Source organism: Puma concolor, chromosome E4 (assembly GCF_028749965.1).
Source record: "Puma concolor isolate L17-30 chromosome E4, mPumCon1.1.hap2, whole genome shotgun sequence".
Taxonomy (NCBI): Eukaryota; Metazoa; Chordata; class Mammalia; order Carnivora; family Felidae; genus Puma; species Puma concolor.
The window spans coordinates 48208676-48222217 of NC_141683.1; the positions used below are offsets into that span (position 1 = coordinate 48208676).

Here is a 13542-nt window from a genome sequence, read left to right on the forward strand (position 1 = left end):
TCTTCTCTCTCTCCTGTCTGAAAACTGTTTTCTTTCATGCTTGTAGGTACCTATATACCTTCATCTGAAGATAGTTCACATTGAGAAAGAAGTCAACAGTCTTTCTCATGCCCCACATCTTTTCGCTCTTAGACCATTAATTAGAATTATACCCTGGCATGCCCCAAAGTCCAAAATCAATATTGGAAAGTAAAATTTTATATAACAAAAGAATGGCAGTCAGGAACATGCCAATGTATACTAACTCTAAAGTAGGAAATATACATGAGACTAGATTTTCTAGATGCTTGACTAAGGAGAAAGCATGATTTTAGTTTTACTGAATCTGTCAGTATGGTCCACATACCCGAGATTCTGTATGAAATAGACTAGCTGGGTTGATTCTAACATTTTTGGTTAACACACATACACAAACACACTTAAAAATGCATTCAACAGAGAAAGGTGGATGTTAAGTGTTAGAATATCTTATTTTAGAAATTATTAAAATGGGCAAATCTAGAGGGTCTAGATCATAGTTTCTTCAACAAACATCTGAAATATGTGTTGAAGGAAGTATGAATATCTTTAAAAGATCTGTTTTTAAACATCTGTTTAAAATAGCTGTAGGCCAGAAATGCTGCCATGAAATATTGCATTGGAAATGAGAAGCACCATGGGGGTGGCAGAGATAAGGCAAGACCATAATAGGCAGTGGGCCTGGCACTATCATCAGACTGGCCTGTCTGGAAGAGCTATCTGGCTATGACTACTAGATTATGAATGAGTTCCCTAGGAAAAAATTGAGAGTGGAACAATCACATAATATAAAACAAAGCAAAAACTCCTGGTTCAATAAACAGAGGTCTTACTTAAGCCTTGAAAAGAAAAAGTCATGATCATATCCCTTAGCCAATTCCCTAACCTGATTGTTTACACTATCAGATCCCCTTGAAAAAGGAAAGACCAGACAACCTTGATGTCAGATCCTGCTGTAACATTAAAGTGCATTTGGGAAATGCCAAGATATCTCCACCAAAGAGAAAAACAACTTGCTGTGCTTTTGGCCCTGTACCACTAAGAAAGAGACCTAATAATTGGCATGCCTTGAAAGAAACATATACCTACCCTGTGTATCCTGCTTTGACCATTTACCGGAGGATCTGAAAAGCTACAGCTTTGATTGGGGCCCACAGCAAGAGAAGATGCCCTAAGCAAAAAATGTAAAATGCTACTGAGCTATTACTAACCTATGCTCATGGCTGAAACAGAGCTGAAAGTGAAAGGAGGGAATGACTGGAAACTTAAGGCAGTCTGAGCAATTACATAGGCATATAATTTTTCTGGAAACATTGGCAGAAGGCTCCTATTTTGGAGTACATGTTATCTAACTTAAGAATTCATAAAAATAGGGGCGACTGGGTGGCTCAGTTAAGCATCTGACCTTGGCTCAGGTCCTGATCTCACTGTTTGTGAGTTTGAGCCCCGCATCTGGCTCTGTGCCAATAGCTCAGAGCCTGGAGCCTGCACTGGATTCTGTGTCTCCCTTTCTCTGCCCCTCCCCTACTCATGCTCTGTCTCTCTCTCTCTCTCTCTCAAAAATAAATAAACATTAAAAAATGTTTGAAATAAGAATTCATAAAAATAGTTATTTTAATTCCTGAAATTTTTCTGATGAATGGAGAATTAGAGCCATTTGTTTACAATATAGAAATAGCCATTAAAAGCAGAGTCTGAATATCCTGGTTTGAATCCTTTGATAGTCTCACAGTGGTATGAAACTTTCATATAGAAATGGAAGTCCCAGAATTGTTCTGGCTTGACAGCTAGTCTTTTTCCAGACGTCTTTTATTACTAAATGTGAATTTTCAGGAACACACATTAATTCACCTTGGGGCATTATAGTCTCAACATCAGATTAGGTTACCAGTGTTTTTGTATAAATGCCTCTGGCTTAATGTTTCACTATTTTTAACTGCCCGTTTTATTTATAGCTTTAGTCATATTTGAGATTTGATTAAGCTTATTTGTATTTTTCTGATGCATCATTGTTGATTTAGGGGTCTTGAAAGTAGGGGTGCCTAGGTGGCTCAGTTGGTTAAGCATCCAATTCTTGATTTTGGCTAGGGGCATGATCTCATGGTTTGTGAGTTCAAGCCCCACATCAGGCTCTGCACTGAGCCTGGAGCCTGGATTTTCTCTTTCCCTCCCTCTTTCTGCCCCTTCCCCACTTGGGACTCTCTAAATAAACAAATAAATAAACTTAAAAAAAATTTTTAAATGTTTATTCATTTTTTGAGAGAGAAAGAGAGACAGAGCACAAGTGGGAGAGGCACAGAGAAGGAGACGCAGGATGTGAAGCAGGCTCCAGGCTCTGAGCTGTCAGCACAGAGCCCGACGCAGGACTCAAACTCACGAACTAGGAGATCATGACCTGAGCTGAGGTTGGACACTCAACCGACTGAGCCACCCAAGAGCCCCAATAAATAAATAAACTTTTAAAAAAAGTTTTATTTATTGAGTCATAGAATATAGCTTTGGCTCATTTGTCTTCATTTTTGAAAATTGAATTATTCCTCTTATATTTTGAGAAGTTATTTATGATATCCTATTACCTAGGATAATTATATATATTTTTTTCTTACTCAGTATTCATTATACGTATATTAAGACAAAAACTTAAAGATTTTTTTGGCCTCAAAGTATAGTTAGTGGTGCTCTTTTCTCCATAGTATGAATGATAACATGGAGTTTCATCATGCTCTATAACAGAAATACTTGCGAGAAAAAAATGATAGGGTCTCTAAGACATATAATTTCAAGAAAAGCTGATCTGGATTCTTCATTTTGCTTTTAAGTGACAATGACAGAATAATAGCCTATTGGTGGGTGTTGTGAACATGCTTCACTTGAATTCTCTGTGTTTCACTTCTTAGAATTCTTCTATTCATTTATGTGAAGAATGAATTTCTAAGGGCTATTTTGAGAAGGGCAGTGTAAGAGTGGGGAATGAATCAAAGGTAGTGTGGCATGCATGCCATATATAATCTCAGTGGCTTTTTTATTAGGATAGACATCTTAACTGAAAAGAAGAGAGTCTGAAGATGTTGGACCTGTTACATTGACTTGTAGAAAAAGAAACTTTTGACCCTGCGTGAAGTTCCACCACTGCTCTGATGATCTATTCCAAATAACATTTCTTATTTTACAGCCTATTTCATCTCTTATTAACATGACTAACTCAGTTTTCTTGTGATTAACATTTGCCCCGTACATCGTTTTTTATCCTTTTACTTTCACTTTCTTTCTTACATACAGCACAGAACTATATTTTGGTTTTATTTTTGTTGTTAATCCAATCTTTCCATGTCTTTCTTTTAACTGATGATATTCATGTAAGTTCCTTTATGTTTATTTTGATTGTCATATAGTTGGGTCTAATTCTACTACCTTATTTATTTTTAAAAATTTTATTTGTCTTTTGTCCCCTCTGCTTATTTCTTTAGCATTCTTATCTTTTTGTTTGTTTTTCTTTTTCTAGGACCATTGTTTACCCTCTGAACTGACTTGGCTTTTTTTTGCATTAATTTCTATTCTTTTGTGGTTATACTCAAAACTTTACTACCCATTCTTAAAGCCTATCTTGTATAGTATTTTCTTAAACTCAATTTGAAGGTATGAAGTATAACACATATAGAAATGTGTAAAAAGCATAGTTACTATTTAATAGTTACAAAACAAATACCTGTGCACAACTCAGATTAAAAACCATAAAAAGCACCTCCAAAAACTTCTTGTCTGTTTCATCCCAATTATAAATTTCTCCCTTTTATTTAGAAGTAAGCCTTATCCTTAATTTATGATAAGTTTCCTTGCTTTACCAGTTGTATATACATCCAAAATGAATATATTTTAGTTTTACTCTTTTTTAAAAAAATTTTTGTTTATTTATTTTTTGAGAAAGAGGGAGCAGGAGAGGGGCAGAGAGAGAGGGAGAAAGAGTGAATCCCAAGCAGGCTCCGCCCTGTCAGTGCAGAGCCCAATGTGGGGCTTGAACTCACAAACTGTGAGATCATGACTGAGCCAAAACTAACTGAGTCGGATGCTTAACCAACTAAGCCACCCAGAGCCCCTAGATTTACTCTTTTTGAATTTTATATAAATGCAACCATACTGCATGTTTTTCTTTTCTGGCTTGCTTCTTTCCCTCAACTTTGTTTCTAAAATCCATTCATTTTTTTCGTATGAAGTTCCAACTATGGTTGGTTGGTTTATTTTCTTTCTTGCATAATATTCCATTGTATGATTATATCACAACTTGTTTATTCACTCAACTATTTATGGCCATTTGGGCTAGTTCTGATTTTTGAAAATTGTGAATAATGTGATGAAGGACATTATTGCATGTATATGCTGATGCACCATATCCTTGAACTTTTAAGAATGGAATTAGTGTACCCAAGGCCACTGTAATGGGTAATGGAAAACAATTTTCCAAACTAGTCGATGCAATTTATACTCCTGTCTGCCGTGAATAAAAGTTCCTGTGACTCAACATCTTTAACATAGTATTATTGGTAGCTTAAAATTTTTGCCAATCTGGAGATTGTATAGTGGTATTATCACTGTGGTTTTAAAATGCTGATTGTTATAAAAAGATTAAGCATGTTTTCCTATTGTGTTGGCCATTTAAATTTCCTCTTTAGCTAAGTGTTTATTCTGTTCTTTTACCTGTTTTACTGTTGGTTTGTCTACCTTATTCTCATTGATTTGTAGGAGTAGTTTGTATATATTTTGGAAGTAAGCATTTTGATGATAAAATGTTTTAATGCTGATGAAAGTTATATCTACTTAAAATTTAATTTTATAGTAGCTGGTTCCTGCTGCATAAAAGCTCAACTGATTTTTATGTATAGATTTGTATCCAGTTGCCTTACTAGATTCTCTTATTCTCATGATTTTCCTGCAAATTCTTTTAGATGTCCTACATGAGCAACAATATCTGTGAATAATAAGTTTTCTTTCTTTTTTTTTCTTTTAACCCTTTATACCTTTCATTTCTTTTTCATGTTTATGAATGATCATGACTTACAGTACAATGTTGGATAGAAATGGTGGTAATGGTTATCCTGGTCTTGTTTAAGATTACAAGAATAAATCTTTAAACTTTTATCATTGGTTATAGATTGTCTTAATCAGTCATTGGACCAGTAATGCTAACAATTAGAAACAAGATTAGCAAATTAAACTCTACGGTGGTAAAAAGGAAGGTTAGTAAACCTTAGTTAGTAAAAAATTAATGAAATAGAAAACAAATATACAATTGTGATTAACCAAAGCAGTAGTTAGTCCCTTGAAAAGACTAATAAATTGGCAAACATCTCTCAGAATTGATTTTATAAAAAAGTAAAATCCCCCAAAAGGATTAAGAATGAAAAAGAGGTTATCACTATAAATGTTGCAGGTATCAACAGATAATAAAATTATGGAGAAATTGGATTATTAGTCAAAACACTTGGTCACAAAGAAAATTCTAGGCCCAGATGACTCTTTTGGTGAGTTTTACCTCTGCTAACCACGCAAGGAAGAAACAGTGCCAGTTACACAAACTTTGTAAGAAAATACAAAAAGTGGGTCTATTTTCCAACTCATGTTAGGATATGTAAAAGAAAAATTGCACCAGAGCAGTTAAACAGACAGGGAAGAAGACTTTATTCAAGTCTTGGCTGATGATATTTTCCACATTACTTTTGAAATAAATGATATCTATTCTTACTTTCATTGTTGCTGATGGGAAGTCAGCTTCAGAGTAGCTGTGGCTCCTTTGATTTTTGAAAACTTTTTATTGTTTTTGGGTTTTGATATTTCATTATGATGCATTTAAGTGTATATTTAAAAAAATTATCTTTTGGAATTTGTTGGACTTCTTGAATTTGTGGTTTGTTATCTCTCCTCAGATCAGTAACATTCTTAGCCTTTATCTTTTCAAATTTTAAACTGGTTCCATTTTTGCTTTCCTCTTCTGATGGTTCTCTAATCAAACATAAGGACATTTTCATGGTCTCCTTCACACCTATTATCTTCACTTCTTCTTTATTCCATTTTATTTTTCATTTCTCTATCCTGTGTTGTGGGTTATTTCCTCTAATTTCTTTTGTAGTTCACCAGCTGGTTATTTCTTACATTATATCCAATCATTGCCAGCTATGTCCATTGTTTGTTTGTTTGGTTGGTTGGTTTTGTTTTTGTTTTTTTACATAGAGAAAAAGTTCATTGTTCCTTTCGTTCCTTCCTTCAAATCCACATTGAGGTAATCAACGTTAAGTGTGTATCCTTTTATACCTTTTTCTGTGCCAGGCAAATATATAGAGATACACGGGGTCTGTTTTTTTTTTTAAATAAAGAATTTTTTAGAGCAGTTTTAGCTTTACAATAAAATTGAAAGGCAGGCAGGTTCAGAGATTTTCCATATATTCCCTGCTCACACTCATTCATAACCTCCCCCACTATGAACATCACTCAGGAATGGTATATATATATATATGTATACTACATTGACACATCATAATCACCCAAAGTCTATAGTTTACCTTAAGGTTCACTCTTCGTGATTCTACAGGTTTGGAAAAATTCATAAGGACATGTATCCGTCATTACCACATTATACAGAGTATGTTCACTGCCCTAAAAATCCTCTGCTTTGCCTATTCATCTTTCCCTCCTTATCCCTCTCCGCCAGCCACCACACCTAGCAACCATTGATCTTTTTATTGAATCCATAGTTTTGCCTTTCCTATGATGTCATATAGTTGGGATCATACAGTATGTAGCTTTGTTTGATTGGCTTCTTTCACTTACTAATATGCATTTAAGATTTCTCCTTGTCTTTTCATAATTTGATAGCTCGTTTTTTGTTGTGTGTGTGTGTGTGTGTGTGTGTGTGTGTGTGTGTGTGTGTTGCACTGAATAATATCCTATTCTTTGGATGTACCATAGTTTATTTATCCATTCACCTACTGAAGGGCATTTTGGTTACTTTCAAATTTGGGATATTATAAATAAAGCTGCTATACAAGCTTCTTGCAACTCCTTTGGGTAAATAACAAGGAACATTATTGCTGGATAATATGGTAAAAGTTTAGTTTTGTAAGACACTGCCAATTTGTCTTCAAAAGTAGCAGTACTAGTTTGCATTCCAACCAGCAGGTGTATGAGAGTCCCTGTTGCTCTAGATCTTTGTCAGCATTTCGTATTATTGCTCTATATTTTGGACATTCTCACAGATGTGTAGTAGTATCTCATTGCTTCAATTTATATTTTCCTGATGATATATGACGTGGAGAATCTTTTCATGTGCCTATTTGCCATCTTGATTGCTTTTTAAAATTTCTCTCACTTTATTTTTCACTCTTAGATATTCTGTTTAGTTCTTTCTCTCATCAGCTATGTCACTTTTCATGATTTCCTGTTTCCCATACATATTTGTACGTTTGTGAGTTATTTCCTTAAACATGTCAAGTATACTTGTTTTTAAAAAATCTGTGATTCATTTTACCAGTATCTGAAGGTTTTGCATATCTGTTCTATTCTCTTTTGTTTCTGCAACTCCTAGAATAGTGCCTAGCACCTAGAGTGGGTCCTCATAGTAGCTGCATGATAAATATTTATTGAATGAGAAAATTAATGCCTATTTCTTGCCTTTGTATCTTATTTTCTTGTCTACCACTCTTGTTTTGTTTTTGTTTCTTTTGCTACATACCAGTTATAGGTTTTGCAGCTCTGGGGCTCTAAGCTTTCTTTACTTTTCTAAATGGAGGCTTTCTTCCAAAACTTAGCCAGTGAACTCCCTTCTGTCTTTTAAGATATTCAATGCTTTAAAAAGTGTTGTTTTATTTATAATGTGTTTGGTAATTTTCATTATTTCTTAGCAGGAATGCTGTATGAACTAGCAAATCATTAACAGAAATTTCAATGAATTAGGGGTGCCTGGGTGGCTTAGTTGGTTAAGCATTCGACTCTTGATTTTGGCTCAGGTCATGATCTCATGGTTCGTGGGTTCCAGCCCCACGTCAGGCTCTCTCTCTCTCTCTGCCCCTCCCCTACTTCTGCTCTCTCTGTGTCTCTCAAAAAGAAATAAACTTTAAAAAAAAGAAATCAGAATTAATTAATATCTTAACCCTTCCCCAAATATAAAAGCCTCATAACACTTTAACTCTATTCCTTCCCACTCTGATAATTTTGTCTAGGCTTTCCTTTTTTTAAAAAAACATGTTTATTTATTTTTGAGAGAAAGAGAGAGAGTGGGAGGGGCAGAGAGAGAGAGAGAGAGGATCCAAAGCAGGGTCCATGCTATAAGTGCAGAGTCCAATGTAGGGCTTGAACCCGCAAACCATGAAATCATGACCTGAACCGAAGTCGGTTGCTTAACCAACTGCACCACCCAGCTGCCCCTAGGATTTTATTCTTGTCTTTTCTTTAGCTCCATAAATTCAACATTGCGCTTTCTAAATTACATAGTTGGTATTTGCTTTGATTTACACACACACACATATACTGCTTTATTTGCTTTAGTGTAGATTTCTTAATAATAAAGCCTTTCAGTTTTGGTAAATCTAAGCATGTCTTTATTTTACACATTCTTGAAAGGTAGTTTGTCTCTCAACAATTTGAAGAAATTATCCCATCTCTCTGATTTCCTTTATTTCTGTTGCTGTCATTCCAACAGCAATGTGTGTAATCTCATGTGTGTAATCTCAATGTGTGTAATCTCAATTACAATGTGTGTAATCTCATGGTTCCAGGATTTTATTGGAATATATTGCGATTCTATAGAGACTTATGTTTTTATTATATCTAAAGAATTACAACCACTATGTGCTCACATTTTGCCTCTCTTTTCTATCTATTCTCTTATTCTGGAACTCTGGGTCTGTGTTAACCTTCTCTTTCTATCCTCCACATCTCTTTCATATTTCCCATATCATTGTCTCTTTATGATGCATTCTGTGTAATTTCTCAAGATATATCATCAATTCTCTCTGCTGATGTGCTTACTGCCTAACTATTGATTGAGCTTTTATTTATTTATTTTTATTTTATTTTTTTTATTTATATATGAAATTTATTGTCAAATTGGTTTCCATACAACACCCAGTGCTCATCCCAAAAGGTGCCCTCCTCAATACCCATCACCCACCCTCTCCTCCCTCCCACCCCCCCATCAACCCTTAGTTTGTTCTCAGTTCTCAACAGTCTCTTATGCTTTGGCTCTCTCCCACTCTAACCTCTTTTTTTTTTTTTCCTTCCCCTCCCCCATGGGTTCCTGTTAAGTTTCTCAGGATCCACATAAGAGTGAAACCATATGGTATCTGTCTTTCTCTGTATGGCTTATTTCCCTTAGCATCACACTCTCCAGTTCCATCCACGTTGCTACAAAAGGCCACGTTTCATTTTTTCTCATTGCCACGTAGTATTCCATTGTGTATATAAACCACAATTTCTTTATCCATTCATCAGTTGATGGACATTTAGGCTCTTTCCATAATTTGGCTATTGTTGAGAGTGCTGCTATGAACATTGGGGTACAAGTGCCCCTATGCATCAGTACTCCTGTGTCCCTTGGATAAATTCCTAGCAGTGCTATTGCTGGGTCATAGGGTAGGTCTATTTTTAATTTTCTGAGGAACCTCCACACTGCTTTCCAGAGCGGCTGCACCAATTTGCATTCCCACCAACAGTGCAAGAGGGTTCCCGTTTCTCCACATCCTCTCCAGCATCTATAGTCTCCTGATTTGTTCATTTTGGCCACTCTGACTGGCGTGAGGTGATACCTGAGTGTGGTTTTGATTTGTATTTCCCTGATAAGGAGCGACGCTGAACATCTTTTCATGTGCCTGTTGGCCATCCGGATGTCTTCTTTAGAGAAGTGTCTATTCATGTTTTCTGCCCATTTCTTCACTGGGTTATTTGCTTTTTGGGTGTGGAGTTTGGTGAGCTCTTTATAGATTTTGGATACTAGCCCTTTGTCCGATATGTCATTTGCAAATATCTTTTCCCATTCCGTTGGTTGCCTTTTAGTTTTGTTGGTTGTTTCCTTTGCTGTGCAGAAGCTTTTTATCTTCATAAGGTCCCAGTAATTCACTTTTGCTTTTAATTCCCTTGCCTTTGGGGATGTGTCGAGTAAGAGATTGCTATGGCTGAGGTCAGAGAGGTCTTTTCCTGCTTTCTCCTCTAAGGTTTTGATGGTTTCCTGTCTCACATTCAGGTCCTTTATCCATTTTGAGTTTATTTTTGTGAATGGTGTGAGAAAGTGGTCTAGTTTCAACCTTCTGCATGTTGCTGTCCAGTTCTCCCAGCACCATTTGTTAAAGAGACTGTCTTTTTTCCATTGGATGTTCTTTCCTGCTTTGTCAAAGATGAGTTGGCCATACGTTTGTGGGTCTAGTTCTGGGGTTTCTATTCTATTCCATTGGTCTATGTGTCTGTTTTTGTGCCAATACCATGCTGTCTTGATGATGACAGCTTTGTAGTAGAGGCTAAAGTCTGGGATTGTGATGCCTCCTGCTTTGGTCTTCTTCTTCAAAATTACTTTGGCTATTCGGGGCCTTTTGTGGTTCCATATGAATTTTAGGATTGCTTGTTCTAGTTTCGAGAAGAATGCTGGTGCAATTTTGATTGGGATTACATTGAATGTGTAGATAGCTTTGGGTAGTATTGACATTTTGACAATATTTATTCTTCCAATCCATGAGCAGGGAATGTCTTTCCATTTCTTTAAATCTTCTTCAATTACCTTCATAAGCTTTCTATAGTTTTCAGCGTACAGATCCTTTACATCTTTGGTTAGATTTATTCCTAGGTATTTTATGCTTCTTGGTGCAATTGTGAATGGGATCAGTTTCTTTATTTGTCTTTCTGTTGCTTCATTGTTAGTGTATAAGAATGCGACTGATTTCTGTACATTGATTTTGTATCCTGCAACTTTGCTGAATTCATGGATCAGTTCTAGCAGACTTTTGGTGGAGTCTATCGGATTTTCCATGTATAATATCATGTCATCTGCAAAAAGCGAAAGCTTGACTTCATCTTTGCCAATTTTGATGCCTTTGATTTCCTTTTGTTGTCTGATTGCTGATGCTAGAACTTCCAGCACTATGTTAATGATTGAGCTTTTAATTTCAACAGCTATATTTTCATTTTTAGATGTTTGACTTCCCCTCAAATATATGGGTTTGTAGCTTTTGATTGATTATCTTGTGATGAAATCCTTTATTTCTTTAAATATTTCATACATGTTTGCCCAAAATTTATAAGTCTATCTTCTTATACTCTATACAGAAAATCTTAGGGATCTGAATCTGTTCTTTATTGTTTTTCTGACTTTAATAACATTAACTACTGTTTTCTATGTAACCTTTATTTGTGATCAGATTGCCTTATCTTACTATGTGGCATTTCAGTGGGTCTATATTAGGCAACAGTTCCAGCAGAAAGGATTTGATCTGTGCTTCTGCCAGTACCCATGGGGTTATAAAAGCTAAGGATCATTTTAGTTTATTCTAAGGATCTTGATCACCTCTAAGGCTAACTCAGTACTTCAGTGCTGGCCTAAGCCTCAGTATCCCAATAGCAGTACAGCATTTGCCCTCAGAGTCTCAGGGCAAGCCAGCTCTTCTTGGCTGCCCACTACTCCTAGCTCCCAGCTCTGGCCACAGTAACTCTATCCAACCACTCCTCCTGCCAGAAAGACACTAAGAGAACTTCTAAAACTTCTGTAAGACTCACAGTGCCTCAAGCACCTGTCCTATCCATAGGTTGGAATTCTGTAGGAGGAAGATCCCACAAAACACTTATTCTACATGAGAACTAGAAACAAAAATTGTAAAATCAATGCTTAGACTCGATTCTGTAGGCAGAGAGGTATCAGCACTAAGGACTATCAATATCCTTTTCTATCAGGAACATTGGGATAAAACTACTCTGAAAAGTTGCTTCGTTCACTCAGAAAATCAACCTGTATTTTTGGGATGCCTCCTAAGTGCCGAGATCTGTGCTTGTTAGGCACTCAGTAAATACAAGGTAATTTGACAACACTTTATAAATAACATTTAATATTTCCATTTTCCAATTTTTCTAGTTCTTATTGCCATTTCTAATTTCTCTACCTTGGACCATGGTTTTATTCTATATTCCTAATCAAATAGCAAATATAGGAAATTTAGAAATAGTCATTAGTGAGGAAAGGAAGAGATGATTGTGTAAAAATACATTCTATTTCTAAATAAACAAACGGGCAAAATGGGTCAAAATGCCAAATTATTAACAAACTATTCCAGAAGTAAATTTGAAAGCTTAGCTTTCAAATAGATCCATGGAAACCTATTTAACTTGTAATGTAACAGATTACTCATGTGCTCATTCGTTCAATAAATGATTACCAAGTGCCTATTATTTGCAAGGCACTGTAATAGGTGCTAGGGACACAATAGTAATAAAAGTAAAATAGTTCCTCTTCCTGCATAGCTTACAGTTTAGCCAGAGATATAAACTATACAAACAATAGCAATGAAAATGCAACCAGCCATGAAAACAATGAGGAAGTACCAGGAGATACAGACACACACAAAAACATGGATACACTAGTATGACAAAGGAAAAGGGACAGTGAGAGGTGTGGGAGAAAAGATGTGCAAACACCAGTAGGCAAGAAAAAAGATACTACTTTAGCAAAACAAGGAGAAGTTACAAGTGATAGAATGGAAGAGAATGTAGGACTATGTTTGGGACAGATGATGGAAGATGAGTCTGGAAAGATAAATGAAGGCCAGGTCATTGAAAGCAATGTTGGAAATCTTTTATTTCTTCAAAGAGTAATGGGGAGTCGAAGGATTTTTAGCATGGGAATAAATTGAGTAAGTTTGCTCTTTACAAATATTCTTTAGCTAGAGTGTGAAAAGTGAAATGGAATGGCAGAGGCAGGGAAGTCTAGGAAACCAGGTAACACATTTTCAGTAATTCAGGTGAGAGATAATTTTGCCTTTATAAAATTAATGAGGATGGACATGGAGAGCAATGGATAGATTCAACAACAATTTAAATATGCTGCTTGTATGGGAATGAGAAGGTTAAGGAGAAAAACAGTGTTAAGAGAGGACTCTAGATTTGGCTTAATCAGCTCTCTCTAAGGGGACAATAGTTGCAGCTGGGAAATTTGGATCATAGGAACACATGGTCCTTGCTGCCAACCAAACTTCCATAAGATACTTGTGTGGAGAAGAAGGATTCTTTCTGTTTCTTGTTTCTGATTCAGTGAAGAGAGAAGATTATTTATTTGCTCATCCCCAGTTGAAGAAGGAATGTTATCTCCAATATGGGCAGTAAGTAGAAGCAAAAAATCAAGTTATCTATTGGACGTGATGGAGATGAAGGAAGGACAAAGGAAGATCTGTGGGTGGCTGTTACCTAGGGGTTGGGAAAAGTAGGGATCCCAGCTTGAACTTAAGTTGGGGCCACTGCTATCCAGCTACATCTGTCATGACTTGTAGACTGATAGGATGTGTCCAT

General features: G+C 36.0%; 1 long non-coding RNA gene across 1 annotated transcript in view; it reads right to left on the reverse strand.

Annotated features, from left to right (window-relative positions):
- Positions 1–1106: 1106 nt before the first annotated feature.
- LOC147572646 (uncharacterized) overlaps positions 1107–13542 on the reverse strand; it is a 37273-nt gene continuing 24837 nt past the window's right edge. Inside the window, exon 3 of the long non-coding RNA XR_015246304.1 lies at positions 1107–1189. This is a non-coding gene — a long non-coding RNA (uncharacterized LOC147572646). The remainder of the gene's footprint in view (positions 1190–13542) is intronic.